We start from the raw sequence: 12,964 nt of genomic DNA on the forward strand, positions 1-12,964 counted from the left end.
CTTACTCAGCATAAAGTTTGATAATATGAAGTTGAGTTATCAAGGCTTTTTTAACATATATGAACATTTTAATCCAGTATGGGTTTCTTTAAAATTATTTTCATTGTGTCTTCCAGCAACATACACTAAGTCGGTTTGCAACAGATCTAATGGATCTAAATATAGGTTCAGACTTTCCTCCTCTGTGAACCTTACACTGAGTATGTTTTCTAGAGAATGTGAGCATTCTAGCCATACAGACTGTGAAGGAACAGTCACAGTATGTCTGAAGTTTAAACTACAAGATTATGTCAGTGTTGGTGACATTTCTGGATGGGTATCTTTTACTGAGGCTTCTCTGTATTGAGATACAGTTTTATATTTAAAATTAATTTCAAGTGTGTTTTACTTACTTTTGCTATTAGCCACACTGCTTTGAATGCATTTCTTGCTTTGGTGGGGACTTGCAACTGTCACAGAGAGTTGTTTGGCCTGTTCCATATGGCCTGCCAGGTGAAAAAAATGCAGTCAGAATAACAGCACTTATAGTAAGAGAAATAGATTTATCTGAAATAACAGAAAATCTATTAATTATCTTATTTTCTTTTCCTTTAGATTCTGTTGAGGGCACATAACTATGTTAAGACATTCACTGTTTGTGTGGTAGAGAAATCTGACACATATAACTATATATAAAAATGGATTTGTAATTTAAATGGAGAAAACCCTACACCTTTGAGTGAGCAAATTGATTTTCCTCTACAATACACCTGTTCCTTCTGCTCCTGCAAGTGGACTTTTCCACTATGCTTTGTGACTGTGTTATTGAATCGATCTTGAAACTAAATGTAAACAATGTAAAATGAATTCCTGAGTGTTATAAAGAAATTCTTATATACAAATTATTTACTGACCTATACTAGTCACTTCCTCTCACCATATTCTTTTAGATATTTTTAGTTTATTTTTGAGAATGACCTTTATCATCAGCACTTGTAGTTTATAGTCAAAATAGCAAAGATAAATCCATGCAATGAGTATGCACTGGCTCTAATATAGTGACGCTCAGAAAATACATAAGCTACAGGGTATTCAACAGTGTATTCAACAGTGCTGAGGACTTTTATTTTCACAGACAGTATTTATCAGCTTGTTCAGTGGTCTACCTTCCCTCATCAAATCCCATTTCCCATTCCTTTCTTATCCTGTAGCCTGCTACAGTGAAGTGGTTTCTAAATTTAACATTTGAATATTTGTATTGTATGTCTCCAACTCAAACTTCCAATCTCAAAGCAAAGTACATCAGCTCCATTCACATTGCACAAGTTTAAAGGCCCAGACATGAGTGTAAATGCACACAACAGAGGATTAAGATGTTTGAGGCATAGGACATTTCTGATCTATATCCCTGGTTTGCATCTTAAAGGCTTGCTTCATGGTCTAGGATCCAGAATGTAGTTTGGGGTAGACACTTTTGCTATATGGCTATGCGACCGTGTGTCTGACACTGTTCAAGGACTAATGCCTAGGTATGAATACAATTAGATGGGCTGTTGTGTGGCAGCAAACACAAGATTAATAGGTACTGGACAACAAAACTAGTAACTGTTCCTTTCCATTTTACTCTCTGATTGATTATTTTCTTTATTCTGTGCTCAAAATAGATCCACAGGTGAACTTACATATCTAAATCCTGTGTCAGGTATCTATGTCGTTCAGATGTGTGTAAGTTACCCTGAAGATACAGAAGTCTCACAACAATTAGGTTTTCTCCAGTCAAGTACTGAAGTGTCCAGCTTCTCTCTTTTTGCTATATGCACAAAAATCTAAATGCTGTGAAATCAGGTTAGGCAAGTACCTACCTCACATCTGAGATTGTCTGGAATTCACAAAATATTCATTTATCCATTCACTTCAGCTGAGGTATCCTACTGAATAAATGTGTTCAGATCATGAAATAGAGAATGTTGCTTTAACTAGTAGATATAGGTTTCATCTTAGATGCAGGTTGCCTTTCTGAACATCTTTTAAAATGCAAAAATTCAATTATAATATTATATGTAAAAATAAAAAAATACACATAAAGAGTGCATCTTAACTAATTACAGACCTCCAGTAAGAATCTGAAATGATCCTCTGTGAAAGGCCTCAGGGAACTACTACCCACCCCTGGATGGCTCAGCCAGGCTATTTAATACAGGAGCATTGACTGTCTTCTTGTAAACATAGATCAAATTTCATATGTATTAGATATTTTCTGAAGTTCTTACTAGTTTTGCACTTTAATATGGGGTTTCAAAAACACCTGAGTTCCCTTTCTTGAGTCAAATATAGCAACATGGAATTTTCTGTATCACATTTTCAAGTCTTCAGATCAGCTTCTTACCTATATTTCAGCTTCTAACTATATTTCAGCTTCTTAACTATAAGCAAAGTTACACACATTTTTGCCTTGTGTCTTATTCCAAATTATCTAAATTGTTAACTGCATTGAAATAATGAGAATTCGATGTAAATGACTTCTTGAAAAGTCCAATAAATGTTTTGAGTTCTCACTGATTTTTAATGAGATTAAGAAATGCTAGCTCTTCCCTTATGTAGGATGATATTGTCTAAATTTTTTAAAAAATATTAATATAGAACTACTTCTTCAGTGCTTGTTTTCTTAATAATATTGTTTCTGATTTTCCATTTTTGCTTTAAGGAAAATAAATTTTACTTGAAAATAAGAAAAAATTAAATATCCTCACTTATATCTCTGAACAACTATAGAAAAATATTTAAGTAGAAAAAAAAGAAGTCTCAATTTAGGAAATAAAACATGAAGGTGAGTAAATAAATTCATATTTAATATTTCCTTCATTTGGTTATGTTGCTTAATGTCTTTGTTAAAAAATATTGTTAAAAGCTGCAAAAAACTTATAATCTTTAATATTTTTCAAGCATTTGTTGTAAGTAGCAAAAATTCAGCCTGGACTTGATTATTTCCTTGTCTAATAAGATCTAGCAGATTGTCAGCTTTCGGTATCTTTCACTGTCAATTTTTAGTTTCTCTTGAGTTTCTCTCCCTCCTCTCATCTTTGATGTGACTGCATCTCTTATCAGACACTCAAGCTGCCTCCTTTCCTCTCTTCTTCCCTCTCCTCATTCCCTTGTTGCTCTTCAGCTTTAGATCAGTCACAAACACTTTGATGATATCAACTTCCTTCTGTATTTTCTGATAAAAAATGTTTCTCTTGTGTGTATTTCATTTTTTAATGGAGTGCAGTAATGTTCTAATTTCTGTAACATGCTTTTGCAGTTTAGCTTCATCTGTTTGAGTTGACTAGAAACTATTAAACACATCAAGTATTCCAAGGCTAGCTATTGTGAGATATAATATTATATGCTGAGTTTTACTTTTTTGTGGCACGTACTTGCTTCAGACATAGGAAGAACTGCTGTTTAAATCTTCTCTATTTTTTATTCTACCAAATCATCTCTATTTATTTTTTAATACTACCATAATAATTATCTGTCCTTTGAGCTTTTTAATTACTTTATTCTTCCACTCAGAATGTCTAAAAACATGTAGTCATTCTGGTTAATGCCTCATGGTTGTTGAGAATGTTATATCAGGAGGATTGTAGTAATGGGATGAGATCCATCCCATTACACCTCTTCAGCCCTGTCTGCCTTGTAACCATGCTAATAGGCTCTGCTGAAACACCAGCTTGTTAATCAGTATTATTCTCCAAACCTGTGAGAAGGCCCAGCTATGAGAGATTATTCCATAATGCCAGAAAAGCACCTTTCAGGACCCTCATGCCTGTAGACAAGACAGTCATGACTGTTCAATGGAGGGCTGCCACTCCTCAGTTGGTCAAATAGGAATTAATTCAGGCACAATATGAATTTAGGTTGCAGTCAGGCATTCAGCCTCATTATTCAGATCATCTACATTCTTATTGTTATTTCTGAAGTTTTAAAAATACTCACATCATTTGGACTTTTCCGTGCCAATTTAAGATCCAGCTAACAGACAGAGTCTATGTTTATTTAACTTCTAAGACAGACCTGTGAACAACAACCAAGTCCATGATGGCTGTATATTTGATATATTGTCTTCCACTGAGGTAAAACAGCTTCCTCTTTCTCCTAGACAGAAGTACCGTGATAAACTGTCCATTTACACTGTGACTAATGGTGCCTATACTGACAGTTCTTCCCTGTCCATGGGTATGTATGATTCCTGGAATTTCAGGTGGCTTCTGTTTTCCTTTATGACATGGTCGAGTTTTCTGGTTGTCTCATTGCAAGATGGAGTCTGTTCTGGATCTGATTCAATATCAGTGTCCCACAAGCTGGGAGGGGATGCCTGGGAGAGCTCTTTCATATGGAATGTCTGTCTGTGGATATGGCCCTTTCTGCACAGGCAGTGGCCCTGACCCACAGGATGGGAGAGAGATTCAGAAAATCATCTGCTGACAGGCACTTTTAACACCAATCCTACACAACTATAAACACTGCTTCTTCATTTCATTCACCAGTGAACATAACCCCTTTCCTTTTCCATTACACAATATTTAATTCTTCCTCTTTCCACCAAACCTAGGTCCTATGAGGCAAATTCCAGCAAGGAAGTGTTATGCCCCAAGACTTGAGGTCTGACATGCTCAGAAAAAAGACTTCCCGTAAATCTACTCTTTTAACAAAACTTTAATTCTTACTTGTAGATCTTTCACATGACCTTTTCTCTCCAGAGGTGCTCTCTTGATGCTATCTATATTATCTGCACACTGTCCTTCCTGGAGCTGGGTAACCTCCTATAGACATGAAGCGTTAAGGGCTTCAGAAATCTCTACATATTTATATCTTTCATTTTCTTTTTAAGAAAAGCTCTCAAAATGACTAAATTAAGTTATATTTCTTACAAAAATCTACAAAAAGCATTAATAGTATAAGCAGACCTACACACACATTGTCCACTTTCCCTTATGCTGCTGCCCATCATAACAATTCAGTGGAATTGCAATGAGGTTAGCTTCCACAAAGTCTCAGCCTAGGTGTCAGGGGGAGGAAAACCTTTGGGTTCACACAGGGATTGAAAGTACAAATTTCATAGAATCATAGAATTGTTAAGGTTGGAAAAGACCTCTAGGGTGACCAGGTCCAACCACCAACATAACTTTACCATGCCTCTGAAACCATGCCCTGAAGTGCCACATCTACACATTTTTTGAACCTCCAGGGATGGTGACTCCACCACCTCTCTGGGCAGCTTCTTCCAATGCCTGACCACCCTATCAGTAAAGAAATTTTTCCTAATATCCAATCTAAACCTCCCCTGATGCAGCTTGAAGCCATTTTCTCTTGTCCTATCAGTTGTTACTTGGGAGAAAAGATTGACACTCACCTCACTACAACCTCCTTTCTGCACCTGGTAACATGAACTGTGAGAGAAGGAACGTTCAGCGGAAGCTGGCAAGACAGAGAACTGCCCTGTCCTTTCTATGGGGTGGACTAATCATATAGCTGTTATGTTTTTTTCACAGCGGAGGAATGCATCCTGGTAGTGGAATAGACAACCAGCCATGAGTGCCTGATCATGACATATACTGACTGGCCAGTTAATACACGTCCCCTCTCAGATTCGAGTTGCATCATTTTGTGCCTATTCCACTTCTTCTCAGTTTAAAATACTAATGAGAAGATTGCTTGAAGCTTGCCATAGGTACATTTTTTGACAAATAATGTTGAAAGTGGGGCATGCAAATGATGGGACATGGGAAAAAATAATGAATCATAGACTCAGTTACATTAGAAAAGACCCTTAAGATCATCAAGTCCAATCATTAACCTAACAAGACCAAGTCCACTGATAAACCATTCCCCTAAGTGCCGCGTCTACATGTCTTGTAAATACTTCCAGGAATGGTGACTCAGCCACTTCCCCAGGCAGTCTGTTCCAATGCTTGACAACCCTTTTGATGAAGAAATCTGAAGGAGCTTGCGAGGTCTCGGGGCCTACTGGGATAACCTTAGAATCACAGAATCATAGAATCGTTAAGGTTGGAAAAGACCCTTAAGATCATCGAGTCCAACCGCTAACCTATCACTGCCAAGTCCACCACTAAACCATATCCTCAAGCACCACATCTACCCTTCTTTTAAATACCTCCAGGGATGGAGACTCAACCACCTCCCTGGGCAGCCTGTTCCAATGTTTGACAACCCTTTCGGTGAAGAATTTTTTCCTAATATCCAACCTAATACCTTGGAGACCTGGACAACAGAACCAAAACTGGATTGGCTTTCCTTTGTTCATGGCAGGGTGGACACTGGCACAAATTCTGTAAGTGCCTAGATAGAGCTGCTAAGGGAAATGATAGAGTTCACTCAGAAAGGAACACAGGTTCCAAGGTAGCATGAAGACTGGACTCCTTGTAACAAGTAGGAGTGTTCCAATGATGTAGGTGCAACCTTAGTTTTAAAAAAGAATACACTACTTATCAGTCTGATAGTTTAATATTTTACAACACTAACAATCTTCTATTCTTCATGAGAGAGGCATGGTCACTCTGAAAAAAGAAAATTGGTCAATGTTTTGCTTTTTTTAATTTTTAAAGCCAATAATTAGAGAATTAATTAACTGAAAGCCTTAGTGCTAAATAATCATCACTGCAGAACAGGAACTATACACAGTGTAACTTTATGATACTTACTCCAGTCTCATGGAACTACATCTCTCTACAGTAGGACTCCACTATTAACAATTCAGTCTTGATATCGTAGTGAAATCTTTTTTATGTGTGGCTGTTATTGTCATAATTATACAGAGGAAAAAGGGAACAAATAAGCTCAAATATCTTGCACAAAGTCATAAAAAGACAGCTCGGTGGGAAAATAAATTGTTGGGTTCTAATGCAGTGACTCATGTAAAACCCTACTTTGGACAATTCTACAGAGAGAGTATTCTTCCATTATTCACTCCAGTGTAAAATATTAAAATCAATATGAACAAGAAATGAACAAACAGCATATTATAGCTCCTTTTCTTTAGTTTTTAAATATTTCTGTAGTTACTGTGGTGACAAGCATTACTGGCTTATTATATGTTAATGAAAATGATTGATCTTTATGGCAGTGGAAAGGATACTAGATCTTGTGAAGGTTAAACATTTTGAGTGGGTCAGTCCTGTAGTTCATGCTATTCGTGCTACTTTCCTCTTAAAGCATTCATTTTATTAGGTTGTTCATTTTGATTTGTTTGATCATGATGTGTGTTTTATCATCTGTTGGTCTGGAAAATGAAATTCAGCAAGCAAGGTTACCATTCAAGCCAATTGCCCTTTGACCTTCACCTTCTTTTCTGCTATGATGCACTGCATGCATTTAATCTTTCTTTTGTCAAATACGTGCATTTGGGTGAAAAATGTGTTTGTTTTTTTCTCTGCATCTGTTAACATTTTATCCACAGAAGAGGCACATTTCTTACTTGAAATGTGAAATGTAGTTTCAAGGTTACAATTCTTTGGTTTTTCCTTTGTCTTTCAATGTTTCTTTGTGAACAGCACTGTGAATTACACTAGCTTATATAATCTTTTTCCTCAGAGACACCCACAAGAAAAAAAAGCAAGCAGAATGGAGAAGAATCTCCATGTGGATGACCTTGCACATTTTAAAGATAACTGCCCTTTGGGGCTGTAAGGTTCAGAAGCATAAAAATGGACAGATTTCAAACTGTAGGAACTCTAGAGAGCCTGAAGTGGGGGAAAAAAAAAAAAAAGGAAAAAAAAAATGACAACTCTCATCTACTATGGGCATTCAGCTGTGAAATAATTACTCCACTGACCTCGTTTTGCCACTGACATCCATGAGAGCAGAGATTAATCAAGGTTGAGTGCTTCTGAAAATCTCACCTTTAGTGTCAGTGAGAAAACCTGGCCATTCCAGACTCCCACTTCGCCTGATACTTTAAAGACTGCCATGAAGACCTATGATATCCCATGCAAGGCTGGAGGGGCAAGAAGAGAAAGGATAGGGAGACCTAAGCAATCTTGCCCACCCTGCACCTACTTAAAAAGTTATTCAGTCAAAATGTCCCATTCTGCTTGCAAAAGTTAATCAGGGCATTGACTTTATGCCTGAATGATATTTATGATTATTAATTCTATTTCAAACTGGTTATTATATGTAAATTAAAGCATCACACTCTAAGAAAGAAAGTGGTGATGGATTTTGCTGACAGTAGTACAATGACTAAATGAATGTATCTTTTTATTACCATCTTAATAATATATTGAGCAAAACTTCTGAATACATAGCAGATGTGTCAGAGGCTTTATATAGCAAAAGCTAACTCACTGAAGAAACAGGGCAAGACTACCACCAGCCAAATGAAAGTGTGGCTCTATCTTGTACAGATATGAACAAGACTTGCGCTGAGAATATTTATAAACTTACTAACAGAGGTTGGAAAAAGGTGGTGACGAAAGTTCCATACCCAGTGGAAAGCAGTAGCTGGATCAACAGAATATGTTAATGCTAAAAAAATTCCAAACACTTAGCATGCTTTTTATTTTCCTCATGAAGCATTTCAGCTACAAACAAAAGACATTTCTATGTAAGCAGGAGTTTCTTACTGTCTAATGGAGAGGTAAAATTCTTATGAATCCTAAGTGGGGTTAAGAGCAAAAACTGAGGATGTGCAACTCCTAGCGAAGCAGCGGAATTCAAAGATAACACAAATTGGATCCATGGAGGCAGGCTTCACTCGTGTTAAACATAAAGATAATGATGAGTTAAAGTTGGGTTATCTACTGATGTTTCTAGAAGTTAATTTTCTTTTTTAAAGATATTATATAAGGACATCATCTTTGATGGGTCTTCCGTGTGTTGTCACAACAAAAATTGTGAGGATAATAAAAGAACAGAATTAGGAGAACTTTGAATTTGCTTTTAGTTTTACTTTCCTTATAACACAGTATTCCACAGGGTGGAACATTTTGGCCCACTGTTCTTTGACATCATATTATAGGACAGAAATATTAATGCAAAGCACTATTATATTAAGTTAATGACATTTACTTAATCAGAAATAATATCTTAATTATTTTCATGTATTTTCAATAGCTAATCAGAAAAAAATTCTTCATAGTAAATATTAGTCATATTCTAGCAATTAATATTTTATATAAATAAATCCAAATAATTTTATATTTAAAAAACTTAAATACATTAAGGGACAGCTGGAACTCTGTATTCGCTTATTAGTCAAACCTTATGCACAGAGTCAAAACCTAGGAAATATATATGCTTAAACAAAACAATAGTATTTTTCCTAGTATTTAAACCTCGATTTTCAAATAGGTCCATATAAAAATAATCTGGATGTCTAATTCTCTTAGGGACTTAAGAAAAACTTCTTACTTATAAAGTCACATTTCTGATATTCTGTAAGCCTGTCTCAAAGGTTAGTTTTGTCTTCATCTCTCCTTCCCTTGGTCAGGAAGAGCATTTAGAGATATGAAATATAGTACTGCACAAACCCAAAATATGACATAAATGCAGGGGGTGACATTGATAAATGGACTCATTTTTATATACTGTACTGCAGGGCTAGCTGGCACTATTGAATGCGCTTTGGGATGGCCTGTTCCTTATATTGCCTTCTCTCTCACTTATATCAAATATTTCTGGTGCACAAACTAGAATTAATTGTGATTGTTTTTCTGGTTTTGTTTATTCATCCAATGGTTTGAAAATTTTCAAAGATATTGTAATATCTGTTTTCAAAGAGTGCCAGTGCTTCTAAATGCCACTTTATAAGGTATGCCTTCGGGTCTCTGACAAGAGTATGTTGTAGTTTTTAATCTACACATTAGAATAGCATTTATTTTTTCTAATTCTCACAGGTTCTATCCTTTACTTTATATAACCTGTGTGGACTGTTCCAATTCTATTCCCTCAGCCATGTTATTTATTTCTACATACATCATTTCAATCTTATCTTTTGTAGAGGTCACTGGCAGTGACAGCTTATCATTTCTGGCATGAATTCATTTGCACATGTGTCTAATAGAGTGCTCATCTTCTGCAAATTTCAGTGTAGAGTCTTCTGTACACTAAGATCTCAGAAATGACAATTCTGGTTATGAAGTGCTGGTTTTGTCTGAAAGCACTGGTTTTCTTCAGTTTTGACTGGTATTTCACATGCTTCAGTCTGAATACACTATCAATGAACCAGCAAATTGTATCTGTGCAGCACCCAAAACAGACTAAGCACTATGTGGGACAAGTAGAAAGATAGTCTCCATGATGAACAGATCTGATTTTTTTTTTCATGCAAAGGAAGCATATAGTAGGCTGTGTTCAAGTGAGAAAAAAATAATTCTAACAATTTGACCCAAACTATTCTTAATTCAGATCTCTACATCCTGTTTGGTATGTTTCAAGGGGTGTGTTTATATGTGTCTGCAGTGGTACTTCACACACACACTCTCACACTAACACTTCTTACCTGTTCCCTATGCACATACATCTATGTGTATGTGCATCCAAATGTGTAAAAATTACACAATATATTTCATGCACATTAGTTGTGCTGATAAAATAAAAATAGCTGAGTATCATTCTGAATGTAATGGGAATTAGAGGCAGTTGCCCAAGACAGAGGCAGTATGTCCATCAGCTAATTGATGATACATTGTGAAGGCCCCAGTTCCTGTATTTGTTGAATCCTAATTTACTGACAGTATTTTGCTTCTGTTAAAAGCAATGCCTCTTGAACAAGCTTTCCCCATGATCCTCAAAGAAAAGGGAGATGCTAAGTTTCTAGCTTCCCATGCTCTGCTGGGTGCACAAGAAGCTTGGAAGGGACAGGGCACAGCTAAGAGAGTGTATCCAAACTGGCCAAAGGGATATTCCACACCATACAACGTCATACTCAGCATATAAAGCTGGGGGAAGAAGAAGGAAGGGGAGACGTTGTGCAGTAATGGCGTTTGCCTTCCCAAATAACCATTACGCGTGATGGAGCCCTGCTTTCCTGGAGATGGCTGAACACCTGCCTGCCCATGGGAAGTAGTGAATGAATTCCTTGTTTTGCTTTGCTTCTACATGCAGCTTTTCCTTTACCTATTAAACTGTCTTTATCTCAAACCATTAATTTCCTCACTTTTACTCTTCTGATTCTCTCTGTCCCACCAGGGGGGAGTGAGCAAGCGGCTGTGTGGTGCTGGGTTGCTGGCTGGTACTAAACCACAACAACTGACTATGTCTTTACTACAGAACTGCTACACTAGTCAGCTGAAGATTCACATAGTTGAAATTCTAGTACAGTCCCCAGCTTATTTTACTGAGAAAGATGGGTTTACCCTATTTTTTTTTTAGCTCACAGTGTTTTCCTAGGTTTCTTTTCAGGTCTTCTTGGTATTATACATTCTTTTTGTTGTTGTTGCAGTTTGTTAACATAAACTTTCAGTAATTCTCAGCTCCATTTACCTCGAAGAATATCAGTCCGCTCCTGCTGGCTATGGGATGAATAGATGTCAGGATCTGTAGGATTAGTATCACACTACAAGGCTGACTTCTATTACAAGTTTTCTACCTCTAATTTGATAGGAATCACTGCTGCTGAACAAGAAGGAAAATCAACAGGTTTCTGGAGACTATTTGTACTGGGTGTTGATGGCAAGGTTTTGTCAGCAGGAGAGCTGCAGGTGTGGCGTCTGTGAGAAGAAGGGGTAAAAACTATTGTGTGGCAGTAGTGAGGGAGAGGAGTGAGGACAAAAATAGTGTGAGAAAAATCATGATAATGCCAAGGTCAGAGAATAAGGAGGGGGAGAAGATGCTCTAGGCACCAGACTAGAGATTCCCCTGCATCCTTGTGGAGAAGAACATAGCGAAGCAGGTTGTCCCCCTGCAGCCTGTGGAGGACCCCATGCTGGAGCAGGTGGATATGCCCTGAAGAAAGTTGTTGCCCTTGGAGAGCCCACACAGGAGCAGGTTTTCTGGCAGGAACTGTGGCCCATGGGAAGGACCAACGTAGGAGCAGGAGAAACCACAACCCTCATTCCCCACCCTCCCTGTGCCGCTCCGGTACAGCGTGAGAAAGAACAGTTGGGAATGAAGGAGTGAAGTTGAGCCTGAAAAGAAGGAAGGAAGGTGTTTTAATTTTTGTCTTTGTTTCTCACCATCCTACTCCATTTTTAGTTGGCAATAAATTAAATTAATCTTCACTAAATCAAGTCTGTTTTGCTAGTCTGTTGTGACAGTAATTGATAAGTGAGCCCCTTGTCTTTACCTTGTCTCAGGAGCATTTCCATCATATTTTCTCTGCCTGTCCTGTTGCAGAGGGTGAGTGAGATAGAAGCTGGTTGGGGGTCTGGCAGCAAGCCAAGGTCAACCCACCAAACTAGAAATCAAAAGAAAGGCAAAAGAAATTATGCATGGGTCATATCGAAGACAAAAGAGTGGGTAGTCCAAAGAGTAGCAAATTCAAGACCTTGTTTCCTAAATGAGGAACTTTTAAACATTAGAGATAAAATTACTTCGGGAAGACTTGACTCTGAATTTTATTGTACTTTTACTAAAGTTGTGCATTTTAGTAACAATTTTTCCTCTTTAGTTTCAAAAATGTATTTGGAATTTAGTTTTTATAGTTAATATTTGTAATATTTTCATTCAGCTTTCACTGAAATCCAATAAAGTTTGGTAAAAAAAATCTGCTAGCCACATGAAAAATATCAATAGCTCAAATTTTCTCCTTTCTAATTTCCAATTTCAGTCTGATGTAACTACTAAAATACAGAATTAACTCCTATTTATACCCTTAAATCTGATGACTGAAATTTTTCACATGCATCAATATATGAACTTGAAAAAGGTTTCTATGTAATTAGTAATTTTAGATGAGGCAAAAGAATGCAAGAAAATCTGTAAGTCTTTTGAACAAACAAAAAAAAAAGCTTGCATTTGATTGGATGAAGAAAATAGGAAAATG

The sequence above is a fragment of the Phalacrocorax carbo genome, chromosome 3 (assembly GCF_963921805.1).
Source record: "Phalacrocorax carbo chromosome 3, bPhaCar2.1, whole genome shotgun sequence".
In the NCBI taxonomy this organism is placed as follows: domain Eukaryota; kingdom Metazoa; phylum Chordata; class Aves; order Suliformes; family Phalacrocoracidae; genus Phalacrocorax; species Phalacrocorax carbo.